Genomic DNA, 19,010 nt, shown 5'->3' with positions numbered 1-19,010 from the left:
TGTTGATACATATGGCCCCTAGTGATTACTACAAATTTATATACATTACACTTATATTCTTTAAACACTCCATCCATACTTTTTCATATGTTTCTGTCCAAACTCATTCATTACCCACATCAAGCTAAACACTCAAACCATACATCCTCTCACTTCTCAAGAACATAATTTTTAAAAACATTTTTTTTTCTCTTCTATACAAGCCATAGAAGTATGCTAAACAAAGTCACCACTAGATTTAACAATTTCACTAAATTCGCGATTCTTATGGCCAAAGTAAAGGTCTACGCGTTTCAAGCCCCCTCCAATCACGGGGCTCTCATCAGGACCTGTAAACTAAAAACAAAAATACTTTTTCAGTGACACCGGACGCCCAGAGCCTCTTAATGCATGTTAAGCCATTGTTCACAACTTGGCTTACCTCAATCAAACGGTGGATAGATCAGCCGATCTATAACGCAGAACAAATCTATATTGGAAACACAATGCCACAACAAAAAAGGGGGCAGAGTCAGATGGCAATTTCAAGTCAAGATATCGACACTCATTCACTCCAAAACTCTCGTAACTTGCTTACATTATAGGTTTCTTTATATTTTCTTTTCTTAGTTCAGCATAGTCGTTAATGTTCCAATTTCTAAAAAACAGAAACATCGTATTACTATTTTGACCTAATTAAATTTATTTGAGGCATCTCTTCTACAATTTATTATTGCCAAGACTTACTTGAAAGAGCATAGATGCTATTTCAGGTTGTTCTCCTTGGTTAATCAGGGAACCGTGTTGAAGGTGAATGATAATGATCTTGTCACCGGCTGTAACGATGAGAATACAAACAGAGCTTTAGCCGGTTCTGCATCATGATATACATGGCGATTTTTAGTAACGTTTGTGTCTGATTCTCGTACCTTAATTCTTTCTCCAGCGGATGTTCCTCTTTCTCGCTGTGTACGGCGGTCTCATTTCCGCCGGCTGTTTTCACGCTTCTCAACGTAGGTATTTAACGGCATGTATTTCCTGGTTCTACGTGCTCACGGGAGTTGTAGTTTTTAAAGGTTTATTTTTCGTTTTCGCTTGAGGGACCAATAAATCAACTGTGTGAAATATATTTAAAAAAATATATATTTTAATTTAAAAAATGAATGAAAAATAAGTCCATGTTTAATGGCCGGATCCAATTGCGATCGACATTCTTAACGTGATCATTTTTTTAGTTATAAAATGAATGAGACTTTATTGCACAGTTAGATACGGCTTGCCTTTATGGATGGATTACTTTTGGCTTGAAGACAATCACGGGAACTAGTGATGTATATGCAAATGAACTTACCCCAAATTGTAAAGTTCTGAAAGCTCATTCAATCCATTAATGCCGTGTTGAATTTAACTATCAACATCGCTTCTCTCCTTGACAATTTAGACTCTAAATCTCCTCCTCTCGCATCCTGTTCTACTTTGGAGATCACTGTCCATTTCAGATCTTTTATTACATGGTTGTTAATTCTCCAATGATTAACCAATGGCGCCGTTTGTACATTGTTATTGATTCTCGATTTATGTTGGGAGATTCTTATTCTGATCTCTTGGTTCGTTTTTCCTATGTACAGTAGATTGCAGGGGCAACGGATCCCATATATCACGTATTTACTTTTACAATTAGTAAAGGATTTGTGTTTCCAATAGATTGAATTATGTGTGAACAACACTCCTTCTTCAGTGGACTCACAACAGATGCAAGTTCCACATTTGTGATGGCCAAGTACTGGCGGAAGGCCTACATATTCTCTTAGAGTGTTCTGTTTTATTGAAGGCATCGCTGCACGTACTATTTAATTTGCAATACTGCAATCTTTTTTAAAGGCAAAGAGCGGATTGAGGTTTAAAGAATGATCTAAATTCTTCATCAAATGCCAATTTTGATTGATGACTTTCTTCAAAACATTCGAGTTTGGACAAAATGTTGAGACGCAAACTATCCTTTCCAGTGGTGGTTTTTGTTGTTATCAAGTAGAACTTCTCGAGGGGTCCACCATGCTCTTTTCATGGCCCTTTTTAGCAATTTTTTGGGGTAGCCTCTTCTTTTTAAATTTTCTAGCAGTTTCATTGCGTGTAACATATATTCATCTTTATAGAAGCAATTACGTCTCACTCGTAGGAATTGCCCATAGGGCAAGTTCTCCTTTAAATTCCTAGGGTGATTGCTTGAAAAATGTAACACTTTATTTCGATCAGTTGACTTTTTGAATAGAGTTGTGACCAATCCATTTTCAGCTGGATATATCTTGACATCTAAGAAAGCAATCTTTATTTTTGAATAATTCATACTGAATTTTATATCTTCAGTTCGATCGTTCAACCAATGATGGAACTTGTCAAGATTTTCCTCAGTGTCAATCCATACCATGAATATATCATCTATATAACGAGTCAATTTTCCAATGAATTGAAAAAATGGATTATCGTTATAGATGAATTCTTCCTCATATTTGGCCATAAAAAGAACCGCTAGCTCTGGGGCGAAGGGACATCCCATTGCTTCTCCTTTTACTTGGTAGTAAAGGTCTAAAGTTCATGTTGTTTTCTCTCAATATGTTCCCTCGTAATTAAATGCGAGTTTAAAGAAAAGTATCAGTACTGGTATCATTGTTGTTATTTGCTATAATGCAGGCTTAGCCTTACTGATTTGAGCCCAAACCCAAAGTTTTGTCATTGGCTCCTTTGAGGCTTCCCTCCCCCTTTTTTTTTCCTGGACTCGTCATGGCACCGCAAACTGATCTGAAATCATGATGGCATGGCTGTATGCAGGGCCAGCCCCAGATCGCCCCCACTCGACTAATTGGCCAACCTGTGTGTGCCTAATTCCCAGGTGGGTAGGACAGTGAAGGCACAGCACATAGTGAACTCCAACAATTGGGACAACTTTCTGCCCCTGACCACTGGCACAGCGAATTGCATTTGCAGTACATTTTCTTATTATCTTCATTGCTAAATCACTTTCTTTTCCATCGTTTCTTCTCTCCATTTATTCACCACTCTTGTACTCAGAAACTTTCCAATCCGCATGCAAGGTATTATGGCACTTTCCCAAGTTTCTAATGCTCCTGCTGGGCCATCCGCACCTCTCATCAAGAACACCACATAAGCCAAATTCATCGATAGCAGTTTATTCAAACCCAATGCATTTCGGGCCTAAAGAGGCCCTTCGTCAGGGAAAACTGTAAATGACAATTGATCAACAATTAAAATTCCATACTGCCAATGTATACACAAACGTCTCATTTTTACAAATGTTATTTCTTGTCACAGGCTCAGCTATTCATGACCTTTTAATGTATTATTGACATTACTCGACACACTCACCCCCTCGGTGCCTCTGTCCAAAGCTCGGTCTCTTCACTTTAAAATTATAAAACTTGGTTTCGCACAGTGATAAATTACTATATTACCCCGACTGCTTGTACCTCCAGTCTCATCCTTCCCCATCACCTCTCTCCCAACTAAACCTTCCCTTTCCTCGCGCCCCATCAAAACATCCCTCTTCACACTTCCCTTTGCTCACTCCACCCCGCTTCCTTTCATATCTTCATCACATACCTGTTTTGAGGAGGCTCGGGAGTTTGAAAGCGGCGCAGGTGATAATTGTGTGGAGATTAGGGGGTAGGCTGCTAGATGGGAGGAGCGAAAGTTGTTTAAAAACAGGTGGGTGAAAAGGAAAAGGAGAATTTTCTGTGATGGTGAGTGGAGGAAGTTTGTTTGTTAGCAGGTATGTGATGAAGATATGAAAGGAAGCGGGGTGGAGTGAGCAAAGGGAAGTGTGAAGAGGGATGTTTTGATGGGGGAGAGGAAAGGGAAGGTTTAGTTGGGAGAGAGCTGATGGGGAAGGATGAGACTGGAGGTACAAGCAGTCGGGGTAATATAGTAATTTATCACTGTGCGAAACCAAGTTTTATAATATTAAAGTGAAGAGACCGAGCTTTGGACAGAGGCACCGAGGGGGTGAGTGTGTCGAGTAATGTCAATAATACATTAAAAGGTCATGAATAGCTGAGCCTGTGACCAGAAATAAAATTTGTAAAAATGAGACGTTTGTGTATACATTGGCAGTATGGAATTTTAATTGTTGATCAATTGTCATTTACAGTTTTCCCTGACGAAGGGCCTCTTTAAGCCCGAAATACATTGGGTTTGAATAAACTGCTATCGATGAATTTGGCTTATGTCGTGTTCTTGATGAGAGGTGCGGATGGCCCAGCAGGAGCATTAGAAACTTGGGAAAGTGCCATAATACCTTGCATGCGGATTGGAAAGTTTCTGAGTACAAGAGTGGTGAATAAATGGAGTGAATAAACGACGGAAAAGAAAGTGATTTAGCAATGAAGATAATAAGAAAATGTACTGCAAATGCAATTCGCTGTGCCAGTGGTCAGGGGCAGAAAGTTGTCCCAATTGTTGGAGTTCAGTCAAACACGTGCCTGTTGGGCTGGGCACGACACCATTGAGCACGCCACGTCACGAAGGACTTTCAAAAATTCGGATGAATTGTGTAAAGAAAGGTGTCGCAACCCGTATATATATAATGTTTTCAGCACATAGTGACCCTGAGTCTGCTCAGCAGCTGGTTAATTCCTTGATGATCAGGAGGCTCCATTTTGACGCAACCCTGAAGGCCACCCTCGGCTGCTCATGCTGGCCCCACTGCCAACAGGCAAGCGGGCCATGCAGAGAAATGTATTTGGCCTTCCCAGTGGCCTTCAAGGTCACACACACACACTGCCATGAAGAAATATGAAGGCCGGTGACAAATGCCTAAATGAAGATGGAGAGATTTAATACCACCCTGGCCACGAATATGAGACCACAAGGAGCTGTCCCCCCAAACCCAGGTTCGACAGAACCCACTGATCTTGCCACTGTGCTGCAAGCCATTCAAGTGTCTAGAGAGGTGGTTGCAACCAAAATTAGAGAGGTTAAAGGGAATATCTTGCTCATCGGTCAAGACCCTCGCAACATGGCCCACAGAGTCACAGATACAGAGGAGAGAATTTCCACAGTGGAAGACGATGTAACTTCCCTCAAGACCAAAGTAGCAATACTAGTTTCCCTCTTGAACGGTGTACTGAAGATGCTGAAAATAGACCTCTTCGCAACAATCATTGATTTGTAGGCTTCCATGAGCGGTCCGGAACCTATGATTTCTGGTCTTTCTATATGAATAGCTGCAGCCATGACTACCAACAGACACCCTCTTGCAATAGTTTGTGATTGAAAGAGTGCACCGTTCCCCGGCCCAGCGATCCCTGCTGGGTGATGCCCCGTGTCCACCAATAGCCAAGATACTTAAATACCAGGCCAGAGATTGCATCCTCTGTGAGGCCTGGAAGCTTGGGTCATTACCATTGCATGCATCTCGCATCACAGTTTTCACAGACTGCTCCTAGGAAACACAATAGCAACAGCTGTCCTTTGACGAAGCTAAACAAAATCTCAGGACTCAACTTCCAACACATGTTCCTCTTCCTGGCAAAAATCGAGGTGCTCCAAGATGGCCACTCCTCTTTCTTAGATAGCCTAGACTCATCTTGTGACTGGGCATCCGAACGACGAATTTTGGAGGAGGGATAACTCAGACAATGCCATGACCCCACCAGCATAATTCTTGAGCAGTCAGCAAATGACCCGAATTAACCACTAATGTCATATGTAAACATGCAATGCCAGTGGCATACACAAATCCATCTAACGTAGGGAAGCAAGTGAAAGAGTCAGCCCAGAAACTTGTAAAACTCTCTTTTTCTTCTTTGCCTATTTTGAGAAAAAATTGAGTTTGATTGTTTTAAGGCCACAGATGCTTTGAGGGAGGAAGTACGGGGTGTGGGGGTGTTTGTAATTCTGGGAGGTTTTGGTTCTGTTTGCCTTGCCAAATTGCTATGCACCATACACACGATGCCTGCAAGATGACAGCCTGAGATATCCCCTACAGAGCCTCTCGGTCCCCTCCCTATCTCCACTAGTCCTCTGCCAGTGGGAGACTAATGCACATCAGTTACATTGAAGACTCATAGTGGTTCATATGGCCCTAACCTAGAACATTAACAGGCTCCAAGATTGCATTAAAATAGCTGCTGCTCTTCGCCACACCAAACACCTCCAACCAGCCATCCTGCTGCTGCAGGGGATGCACCTCTTGGGTTCAAACTGTCCTTTTCTGAAACGCTTTGGTATGACAGGGTCTACCACACAGGGTTTGCCAGAAGTTCCAGACGAGTAGCTATAATCTTGCACAAATCCTTCCCTCTCCTAGTCATACACATGATTTCAGACCCCCTAAGTAGGTACGTTGGGGTAGAAGGTCTTCTTGAGGGATGCCCATAAAATATGTATGCGTTCCACTGCACTTGCTGACCCAAACCTTTGTGGTCCTCACAGATTTTCTCCTGGCCCTTCCCACAAGCACACCAATTATAGAGGTCGACTTTAATGCTACACCAAACCCTCACATAGACATTACTGGAACTCCCATGTAACATCACTTAGCATGGACAAAGCAACTTACAGGGTGGCTAGACTCATTAGGCCTCTGCGACATATCAGACTATGGCACCCTCATGACACAGCCACACTCACATGTTAGTGGCACTGAAGACACTCTACTGCATTGATCTCTTCCTATACCTGTGACCCACACCCAACAAGCCACGCAGGCTGACATCCTTCCCAGTGGCAACTCCAATCACTCCCCTGTTGAACGTCGATTTGGGGGACAGATTTAACTCCTGGTTCCAACAAAAGAACTGTTGCATGGAGTTCCTTGCCACTGAGCTACAGGTCTAGTTTGAGGGCAATGCTGGATCCATAGACTCCACAAGCATACTGTGCGCTGCTAGATAGGCCACCAAATGTTCGGTTGCCAACGGCTACATACGACGGATCGAAAAAGACACATTGGAGAGCCAACAGATCTCCAACCCTTTCGAGAACATTAGACGCCTGTTGGAGCTGACTTGGTCTGCTCATAGAGAGACAGCTCTTGATAAGGTCTGACAATGTTGGAGGGCTTCCACCAAATGGGCAAATGAGGCCAGAGACAAATTTGATAAACTCCTCTACTGGTTAGCCACTAAAGACACTGGCACTACGGTAATCCGGAAAAATTCTGGACTTGGCTGGAGTTCTTCATTCCAATTCTGCCATAATCAAATTGACCTCCCCCCACCCTCCATGTAAGCAACAACAGTCCCTTTTGGCAGACATACCCAAGCCAAAGATCAAATCTGAACAAAACCTTGTCAGTAGAAGAAATTCAGGTGGCCATTTATGGACTACAGCCAGGGAACCCCTTGGATCGGATGGCTACTCCCTAGAATACTATAGTAAGTTCAGAGACATCCCTCCCATCTCGTCAACCCCTATACGGAGACAACCCTAAGTGGCTGCTTCCTGCCCAACCTTGACACAGAGACGATTGCAGTGATCCTGGAGTCAGGCCAACCACCACCTCGCTATGGACCATACAGGCCTATATCACTCATAAACACTGAGATGAAGATATTTGTGAAGATCATCACTACTAGACCCAGATGAATTATCACTAGCCTAGTCCACCCTGAAGGTTCACTGACATAATATAGAGTGAAAAAACATCTGCATACAAAAATACCGAGACAAAAATATCCAATTTAAAAATATCGACTCCCTATACTTATAATTAAAATGACAAGAATGTCCCTGGAATCCGAGAATTGCGGAGGTGCATGTCAGGCACCGCCATAGGGATTACAATATCCCTTTCCGGCGGTCGTTCTACGGCGGTCAACCCGCAGCAAAACGGCAGGTTGAAACGGATTTGGGGGCCCGTAGCAGGCCCCCCAAACCCTCTGGACCAGAGATATAGGCCCTGGTGGCACATATGGAGCCCCCTATATATCCCTACATCATGTGATAGGCACCGCATGGTGCCTGCCACTTAGTGCAAGGATACGTGTGGGATGTCTGTTTTGGCTTGCGGCGGGTGCTGCAGATTGCAGCACCCGGCACAATGCAAAACATGGGCAATGCGACCCCCACAGTGGCAGTCACATCCTAATTTGCCCTGTTGGACCGCCACCTAGTAGACGGGTGGAGCCAAATGTGATTGGATGAATTTATATTTATATTTTATGTTATTACTTTTAAAAAACTATAAATTAAAAATATTAATGTAGTTATATTTTTCAGTTGAAAATGTAATATATTGGTGCATTCCCTGGTTTACAATTTCTTGTAAATCTGGGAATGCATCAAAATCCATGGGAGATGTGTAGGAACACCCATGCAACGCCCATGAAATGTCTTAACGCAGCAAATTTCACTGCATTGCATTACTCCAGTTTTTTTAAGCCACTCAGAGTCACGGAAAGTAGCTTTGAGCGCCTTAAAAAATCTGACTTAGAGGTTTGGATCACGCATGTGCCAGCGTTGCATGGTGCAAATGCAATGCAAGCCTGTCATAAATATGCCCCTTCGTATCTACCATCATTTGAAACACGGTTGATAATAGTTTTTCTTATGTTTGGTTCTCACCAGTGGTGACAATCACGGCTGATGTGGTACGGCTTCTGATTGTGGAAGGTGACCAACATGGGCATGTTTAGATCACGATTTAGATGATGTATGACTAACACGATGCACCCATTGAGCCTGCTTTTGTGAACTAGGATAATGTACTTGTAAAGTGAATTACCTTTTAATCTCATACCTTTTTAGGCTGTGAGCATTGCTAAGGAAATTCTGGGGATCACATTAAACGCATATCAGGAATCATATGTTGGTGAGTTTGGAACATATAGATACATTGCACATTAGAGTAATATTTAAATATGGAACTGAGGATTTTGTCCGGTTTCTGTCTCCATTGTATTCAGGTTCAGTTGTCGGATGACTTGGTCCTGAAGAGACCCTAACATTCCTAGAGAGCTGAAATGTCGCCCAACCCGTCCCTTTTGGTTTATATACAAAGTTAGGTTGAAAGGGACTGTTGACTGTTTTACAGCACCTTACTGTGTATGATTATGAATTATGTGAAAAAACAGGGGGAGTTGTACAGTGTCTTATGTCATATATGTTGTAAATATTCCTTCACTTTTAAACCACTGCGTCGTCTGCACTAATATCATTTGTTCACATACTATTGCACACAGATTGGTGATATAGATATTTGATAGAAACTACACACAGTCCATTGCTCTCTTTTTTTAACATTCATTGAATGATGAAGGAATTCTATGTTGCATTAGATGGTGGATCCCTCTGAATCATTGAGAGGTAGCCAAGATTTGGAATGAGTTCCACAGGATTCATGTTTATTTATTACAACCGAAATACTCAGCATTGTAGTCGCAGACTACAGATTGCACTGGCCCATACTCAGGAGATGCCCAAACACTCTGGGCTCTACTCCTAGATTTTGAAAAGGCCTTCAGCTCAGTGAACTGGAACTTCATGAAAGCAGTGCTGATCAAATATGGGTTTTTGGCCTCAAATCTGCTGTTACATCAACCTTATTTATTTCCAGCCCTCGCCCTGAATGCTAGTCAAAGGAGTGCTATCAGAGTCCTTCCCCACAGGTCAAAGGACCTGACAGGGGTGCCCCCTGTTACCTCTTCAGTTTGCCCTTGCCATCGAGCCCCTTGCTTGCTTTATGAGATGCGATGCCCAGAAGTGGGGATGAGGTTGGAGGGATCTGTGGAGGACAGAATCGCACCCTATGAGGATGATGTTCTCATTTATTTGGCTGACTCTGATCTGATAGGACCGCAATGTCTCCGTATCCCCGAATTATGTGAAGAGAGTAAGAGCCCTTTGGCCCAGCCGTGACCCGTGCAGGTAAAAGCGGTGGGGCAGTGAGGCACAGTGGGGGGAGATTTCAACAGACGATGATGAGGAAAAATTAATCATTTATTCAATTTTCCCTTGTGGTCGTCTGTCAAACCCTCCCCCCAACTCGGCCCCACTGCTCTTACCTGCACGGGTAGCGGCTGCTCTGGCCTGTAGGTGAACTCAAGCAAATCCTTGTTTGTACTGATCCGTGGAGACAATGAAACTATGTGATGGCAATCCTCCTTACCAACAAAGCGTCTGAGCATTAAATACCTGGGGATCCATATTTCTCTTATTCCTTACCTGAGCTGGGGCCTTAATGTGACACTCCTTCTTGCCCGAGTGAAGGCAGACCTTTTACGCTGGGTGGCCCTCCCGCCTAACATATTGGGCAGTGTGGCCCTTTTAAAATAATGGTCTTTCTGTGCTTCTTTTATGTCCTTCAAACTTTCCCGCTCTTGATCCTCAATTGGTTGTTCAGAGACCTCAACTCCAAGCTCCGTAACTTCTTGTGGGTCACCAATCCACCTCGTAATGGGTGGAATGAATGTAAGCAATCTATGTATGATGGAGGATCTCCAAATGTACTTTTGAGCCACACAACTATTGGTGATCAATGACTTGATGACCGGTGGGTGGGGCAACCCTACAATTCGAGCTGAACTAGCTCTACTACACTTGGATAGAGTAATGAGACTACTTTATAGAGCTCTCATCCCTATACACCTCCCCAAAGTAACCTGAGTGGTCTTCCTGACTTGGCGGGTGGCACTGAAGGCCATGATGATACACTTGCCTAACATACCCCACTATGGCATGGTTGTTGCCTTAGACACACCTCCAGCCTTCGGGGCTTTCAGGCATGGGACAACATTGGCATAACAACTCGATGCGACATCTGGAGAGGAAACCATATTAGGTCTTTCCAAGATCTTGAGACACAATACCCCCTCTCCAAGGCCCAATTCCACAAAAATCAACAAGTTAGACATGCCCTAGCTGTGTAAAAAAAAAAGACCTGGACGCACTCCTTGAATACAACCCACTGGATGCCCAGCTACTGATGGGTAAACTAGAGGAGGTGGAGCATTGTGCATTTACGGTACCATTAAGTACAAAGCTTCCGATACCGGACCTTCCTTGAAGAGGAAATGGGAAGCCTGGATCGCCCCTTGGAGGACACTATCTGGCATTTAACCAGTATGGCACCCCTCGAGATGGCCATTCCCTCCCACTTAAGGCAGATACAGCTAAACTACCTTCTTTGTATATATATCATGCCCATGAAACTATGGCGAGCAGGGAAGGTAAAGTCCTCAACCAGCTCCCATTGCTCTGGTCCAGACTCAGGCTTCTCTTACATGACATGGCTATGTCCCCTAATCATTGACTACTGGAAGCGAATCATGTCCTCCCGGGTCCTTGGATACACACTCACCTCGCCACCCAAAGAGGCCCTACTGTTGGGTATAGATGACCTCAGTAATGCTAGGAGTGAACAACACTTAGGGGCCTATTAGGATGGCGGGCGGTCCTGAGTCCGCCCGCCATTCTCACTGTGTTGGGACCGGCTGCTAGACACGCAGTGGACCTGCACAATGAAGTAGGATGCGACCGCCAGGCTGGCGGCCGCATTCCACATTTTAACATTGTGGCGGGTGCTGTTTACAGCAGCACCCGCTGCAATGTCAAAATCGCATGCCTGGCACTTCCGTGCACCACATGGCAGGCACCACGGGGTGCCTGCCACTTGGTGCAGGGAACTGCAGGGGGATACCCCCAAGTGCACCCCCCCCACCCTCACACCCCACAGGGGCCTGCAATGGGCCCCCAAAGCCAATCCCTGCCAGCCTTTTCATGGCGGCATCGCCGCCAAGGAAAGGCCTGTCCGCAAGCCACATTATATTATGGCGGGCGGTACCTGCTAGGCACCTCCACCATGTTACTGGTCCAGCCCTGCCCGGCCGGCAATCGGAACAATTGCCGACCAGCTGAAAAGCGGCAGACGGACTTTGCGTCTGCCGGGAAGCCCCCCGCCATCATAATCTGGCAGTGCTATTTCAGGTTACGATGGTGTACCATAGTGATGAGCCACTTATTCAGAATGGCTACTGTTGTGGTAAAAAGAGACATTGTCCATGGATGGAGGCTGACAAACACACCGACGATCACTGAATGGAGAAAAGGAATGAATTGGGGTCCCTCACAGGAAGAACTCATCAACTGAGCACAAGTCTGCCCTTATAAACATGAACTAGTGTGGGTGAAATGGCTGGACCACTATGGACTGTGGGCCTTTAAATAGATTACCCTGCATGTATTCCTCTGCAGGATGTCGAAGTGGGGGCATGGGTATTGGCAATATAATCATATTGTTTTTGATTTCTTATATACAATTTTGAAATCAATACAATTGGATATCAAAAAGATAATTTGGCAGAAAGCTGCTGGATCTTTAGTCAGAAAGCAAGATTGTTGTGATCTGGTGTAAGCCTGTTCAGACATTTTTGAGAAATTAGGCTTCAGAAAATAGGCTATGCCGGATGGTTGGTACAGTGGGAGTCCCATGATACTTCTGCCATACCGCAGATTGGAAAATTTAGAACATTTTGATTTGCAATTGACCACTTCGGTAGTGTAGGACTGGTACCCCTCCTAAGCTACAGAGCATTCTCGATTGTTGGTGGCAAAATTAACAGAAATGTTGCAGCCGCCATTACAGGACACTGGTACTCGATCATCGATACTCCCCGGTATGCCGTGCAGTGCTAGAGACACTTCTAAGCAGGCAATGGAACCTCCTGCATGGTCAAAGACGTCACCGCATTAATCGGTCGAGTGATCCAGGACAGTGGCTCCCCACTGGCACACCACCATCTGTTCTTGTCTCGCAGGTAAGGGCCAGCAGGAAGGGAGCTGCTAACTCGATCCCCTGCCTGGGCACATTAACTCGGTCCCAAAGCTGACCTCACCGTCTAGCCACCAGCTAATCATTTAGGGATACCTATCAGTATCCTTATCAGGTTTCTTTTTTCTTCTTCTTTTTTAGTGTGGGATGCTGTCTTTCTCACTTTTAAGACAGTGCATAGCTGTGGATACTATATATACATGCCTACACCTGAGTGAGGTAAGCCTGCTCACTTTCCTTCACATAGTTTCTTTGCATAGTTTCATGTCATTGTATTTAGTGACATACTCTTCCCGCATTCACTTTGTAGTTTATCGTTTTGATTTATCCAAACTGATCGTCTTGCACCGCCATACTATTTACATGTATACTGAGCGCGGTCATATATCGTATTTAGAGGTAAGCAGGATTGACTCCATTCTCTTTAATCCTTCTCTCTCTGTTTGGCAATAAACAGATCTTGTTTGGCTCTCTAAAGAGGTACAATTTATATTCCAGCACTGGAACCATCAGCCCCCCGTTCCTTTCAGGCTAGTTCACACCGCATTTCTGATAAGGTACACCTTTCCATCATTAGATTTGATATCTACTTCTAGCTCGGATATGTGGCTCCCAGTAATCGTGGGGCACACTTTGGTCATCTCCACTACATATCTGGCTCGACAATGGCATCATGATAAATGTAACTAAAGTGCCACATGTACACTCCTAGGGCCTTGTATTTATGCATGCTCCTATTCCCTCTATGTAATCGGTGCTTTCCTAACTTGCGGGCTCCACCTTGACTCTTTTTATTCGTCTTCCTATTACACACATCTTTGGGTGATTTTAAGGTTTCTTATGATTTAGACAATTTTTTGGACTTTTTTATTATCATCTCTTTTCTGTGACAAGTTGCTTTTTTTCTTTATGTATCATATCTGACTACTTTTTGAAGCAGAATTTTAATGAAGGACCCTCCATATGTGATTTACAAGGTTTCTTTGTTTAAATATATCCTTTTAGGTATCTTTTCACACATGGCTACCTGATGAGGGCGCAACGCCGAATCGCCCGTAGGACATGTAAAACTTCAGCCATGATAAATATGTATACTTCACATTCATAAAACTGCTATGATGACAATTGTTTCATAGTTACTCTACTGTTTTCTCCATGTTGTGTCACTACCGCTATATAAACAATATATCAGAATTTCACTAAATAATTGGAAGCAAGAGGTAGAGTATGAGTGCGTTAGCATGCCTGCATACCTAAAGTAGTGACCATGGCCTCACAAATGTGCTAGACATTGAAGAATTACATTGCACATAGCTGAGTAACTCTGTTTTTTATGATATATTGTTATTTATTCTGTTCTACTAAAAAATATAACATTTACAATTGGCATAAATAAACATACATTTTTGATACTGTATCACTTTTGACTGTTCACATATGTTTTTGTATATCTATAGGTCCACTTTGTCATTGTATTTCCTAAATGTTTTTTCAAACACTGGTACTCGATCTCCATGTCCTGAGGTTAACGAAAAATAAGCCTTACAGGAGCAGGATAGGGGTACCATGACACCCTGGCTCTAGTGGAGGCCCAGAGGGAGCCACGCTTTAGGCAAATTATTTTCTTTGTGCCTCTGGTCCCATGGTACTTCTGCTGGTTGCAACGAGTCCCAGCAAGGAACCACAGAGCTCATGCAGGACCCATAGTAGCCTTCCTGTGTGGTCCTATGGAACAGGGAATGGGTGGTGAACAATAGGGCATTGGCCATACGAGTGCAGTTGGGCACATGTGGGGGTTTGAGCACAGGGCCTGGCCACAAGCTGAACAAATGCTAAGTTCTATGCGTGAGAGGGGCTAGGCGCCTGCAGGGGTAAATGCAGGGCCTGGCCTACAGCAAGCCAAAATCATGCATGTCTAAAGGCTGTGAGTGGCGGGGATAGCCCCTGCGTCTATCAGTCTACTAAGCATGGTCATGCTCAGTGATGAATATGACCTCAGAAATTCACTGAAAAAACAGAGGTTAAAGTTATGTTATAGTAAGGTATGGTAATGATATAAAAACTATTATTTTAAAAAAACACACACACTGAAATTTACCAATTATAGTTTACTGAGATAACTATTACTCACATCACTCCATGCTCTGCTGATGACCTCACATATTACATCACTAATAACAGGTTAAATTACATCATTGATGATATGACTGGTCACATCATACAATCATTGTGACACCGTCCAATAGTGTTTAGGCCTTGAAATAATTTTACACACTACAGGCGTGGAAAATTTTCCATTCACTTTTATACGAATACCCACTTAAATAATTCACATGATCTGCAAGTGAAGATTTTGACAGGTGTACACTTACCACTGTAAAGATACTTTTTTTCTAGGCCTTATGGAAACCACTCCTCGGATACAATATACACATTCCTGAGATGGGCACAGTATTGCACAACCTTAGAGTTCTGCCATCCCCACGCAAAAATAAACCACTTTTAAGTGGGGCACCTTTACATTCTACATTATTCAACATTCTCCAAAGCCACAAAATCATCAGTGAATGTCTGGAAATAAACATCCACACTTTTAAAACTTCCTCGCTACATAGAATCTGTCTGGTAAACTGTATTACAACTATTTATTATGGGTGCATGCTCAGCTATCCACTGGTGGATAATATATTGCGAACAAAAGGTTTGGCCTTTCTCACAGATTTTTTACAATAGTCTTGGCTACAAACCCCAAAACTGCTTTCAAAAATACCTCAGCATTCCACATTAGATGTGGTCATTCTTGATTTTGTTTAACAGGGAGTAATATTTACACCCCACACTTTAGTGGCATGTAAATCATGCAATGTTAGACCTGGCACCCTTAGGGTGGTCTTCCACCTAGACTTTTTGCCTTGTACTCCTGTTTTAGCTGATTCTTTTTGTTGGCCTTGGGACTCTGAGCACTTTACCACTGCTAACCAATGTTAAAGTACATGTGCTCTTCCCCTAAACATGAAGATATTGGTGCATACCTGATTGGCATATTTGATGTACTAGTAAGTCCCTTGTAGGTAGGCCCTAAGTAACCCTAAGGGCAGGGTGCTATGTAAGTAAATACTAGGACATGTACCTGTATGTTTAACATGTCCTGGTATTGGCAAGCAGCCTATTTTTCACTACTGTGAGGCGTACTCCTCTCAAAGCTAGTATTGGTAATTCCTTATTACACGTTAAAGCTGTAATTCCTGATCAGAGAGGAGTAGCTTTTTCATGTTTCATAACTCTGGAATGGTAATGATAATTCCTCCTTAGTGGTGAAGTTGGATTTTACATTACTGTTTTAGAAATTCCACTTTTTGAAAGTGGACATTTCTCTGCACTTACTGCTCTATGTGCCTGACAGCCTGTCTACATTACACGTCTGGGCTGGATGACAGCGACACTTTGTGCATCACCTCTAGACAGCCACAAACACAGGTAGATGAGGCTCTTCTACATTCTGACCACTTATCTGCATTCTGATGGGTCTTCCTGGGCAGGGAGAAATGGGAGGGGCTTACTCATACTTCAATTGGTAGTGTTGTCTCCACACACTGACTTACCACCCACAGATAGCCTGGCAGACACGACTGGGTTGAAAGGGATCCTTGTGCGCTTCAGAGAGCTGCTTTGAAGTCACCTCCGACATCAAAGGCACTTCTGGGTATAAGTGCAGGGTCTTTGACCCCCTAAAATCAGACATTTCTAGATCTCGACTGAACCTCTGTCAGAGGACTGCTGTGCTGCTTAAAGGACTCAACTGGATGGTTTTTCTTTAAGGAATGCTTTTACGCTTGTTGCCCTGCTGCCTGCTTCTCCCTGACTCGGCTGAAGGAGAGTTGGACTCTGCCTTCCCTCCAAGTGATCTCCAAGGGCTTGTTGACTTGACTTCTGTTCTTGAAGTCTCAGGGACACAAAAGACCTCCTACAACTCTACTGGTGCTGATTGACTCTGCCTTCTGAGAGTCCCACCCTTGCGTGAGGTGCCCTTAGGCATGGGTAGGTTCTGCAGCTGGTTTTCTGCAAAACCGACACATCATCACCACTACACCGGTCAAAACCAAATCATTGCCCTTTGAAGCAAACACAGAGGCTGTTTAATGACAGAGGTTCTACAACCTGCATGACTACACTGTGTGTGGCTTGATGATGACACATTGCCTTCACTTCAGCAAAAGCTCAATGAAGACGCAGCCACCCGACTGCATGGAAAAGATTGACGCATCCTGCCCTCAGGGTTGACGCTTTGCTCCATCCAAGGTACTTTCTCAGCTGGCTCTTCATGGGTCCTTTAGTCAGCCTGCCCTCCATTGTGGTTGGCTTGAACTTTGGATTTGCAATGTTCCCTCACGACCTCAAGTAACCTTTTGACTGCTAGTGACTTCTAAGCACTATTTTTGCATTTACTCTTTAAAAAAATCATATATCGACTTCTACTGAATGGATTTCTGTCATTGTGGTCTCATTTTGATCAGATAAATATTCTCCATTTTATAAACCTATGTAGAATTCTTTTTGTGGTATATTCATTGTGTTACTGTGTGTGTGTGTGTTGCACAAAAGCTTCACACATTTCCTCTTTAGATAAGCCTGACTGCACTGTGCCAAGCTACCAGAGTGCACAGATGCAAATCTCACTTGATTTCTTGTGCACAATAACAACTGGACTGGCCCATTCTGCTGAGTAGGGGAGTTGGATGGACTCCATGAAGAGAACTCTGCTAGAGTGTGCAATGTGGGTCAGAACAAAACAAGTATGGGATGTGAGTAATAAACAATGAAAACTATGCGGAACATACAATATATTATAAATGTATTGCTACATAGTGCCATATCTTTGCAAGTAATGGCACTGTTTTTCTCTTTCCGTTTGACCGAATGCAGTGCAGTAACTTTGGTTGATGTGCTGAGTTCCATCAAAACTTAGTAAATCTGCCCCTAACTCACCAACACCTGCCTTACAGATATGGTTATGAATATACAGCTGTGCCCTAGCTTATTCTTGACATGTATGGACTGATATGTTAACCTTGACACAGGCATGAAACCACCACTACAGCGGCTCTTGATAGCTCACAGGTTCCTGCCAGGACTCACTGATTTCAAGCTCTTAACCTAACCAATTCCAAAAAAGATCATCGCAGGCAGCTCAAATCATGTCCTGTTCCCTAAGCCTTGCTCTAAACTGACCCCATTACAGTTTCATCTGGCAGCTCGCAGGTGGTGTCTAGGCAGTGCCCGCTGACCTACTCCATAACGCTTTCCTGACATCTTCCAAGGCATCTTTCGGAAGATCAAAGCTTGCTGCCACCCTGAAGAGAATGACATTTGACTTAAGAACGTCTGTCATCTCCTGGCCCCACAGGCTGGAGCTGCCCATAAGTCACCCACCTATCCTCAGAGATAAAATCTCCTTTCCTTTCTCAGTGACAGAATACAGGCTGCTGCCACCCCAAGGTATCCCCCTTCCCCAGTATGGAGCTAAGCAACTGTCACTAGCATATACGTCACTACAGCATGCAGTCTGCCCAGAGATACACCCTTCTTTAGTCTGATATTGAGAGGCTGACCAACTCTGCTCACATTGTGATTGCTGGCACCCGGGAACCCAGTCCTTGAAGTACTCCCACTCATACTCCCTATGCCTGTGCCCTCACCTTGCTGCTTCTGGTCTAGTATTCCAAGCATATGCAGTGCTAATCTTGAAGGCTGCACTCATTTACAAATATCCTTGGCCAATCTGTCTGCATGCTCCCTACATCACAGGTACTGACTGCTGCATGCAACTGCACAGCGAGGACCACTGGCCTACATGCTGTCAGTGATCACATTCAGATCAGTGTTGCAGAATCTGCCAAATTCCCAACCTGGAGTGCCATGCCGACATGCTTCCTGGTGATAGCCTCTGAAATGGCAGGGATGTCTTTTCCTGTGGGCCTTTATAATTGTCCATGATAAAATATTCCTTGAGGCTTCTTCCACTGCAGTGGGACAATCAGTTTCAGAGTACAGTATGAAGTAAAAACAAGTGCAGTCACATCTGTTATGAGTGGCGATCACTTCCCTAGAGCAACCACTATTATCACTAGTAAACTGCATGCCTTTCACAAATAAAGCAGTCCGGTAAGAAGGCAGTCCCTTCTACCTGGCAATACTGCGGCTAATGGGATTATGCCTTTCTGTGGCACGAATATAAATAACAAAAATG

General features: G+C 43.8%; 1 long non-coding RNA gene across 1 annotated transcript; it reads right to left on the bottom strand.

Annotated features, from left to right (window-relative positions):
- Positions 1 to 430: 430 nt before the first annotated feature.
- On the bottom strand, positions 431 to 964 carry LOC146817871 (uncharacterized). Its single transcript, XR_014962591.1, has 4 exons — positions 909 to 964; positions 727 to 815; positions 578 to 637; positions 431 to 469 (listed from the first exon to the last, which is right to left on the bottom strand). It is a non-coding gene; the product is annotated as an uncharacterized LOC146817871 (long non-coding RNA).
- Positions 965 to 19,010: the final 18,046 nt, after the last annotated feature.

This window comes from Triturus cristatus, chromosome 6 (assembly GCF_964204655.1).
Source record: "Triturus cristatus chromosome 6, aTriCri1.1, whole genome shotgun sequence".
In the NCBI taxonomy this organism is placed as follows: domain Eukaryota; kingdom Metazoa; phylum Chordata; class Amphibia; order Caudata; family Salamandridae; genus Triturus; species Triturus cristatus.
The sequence above is the reverse complement of the archived record's forward strand: the minus strand, read 5'-3'. Positions and strand labels throughout refer to the sequence as shown.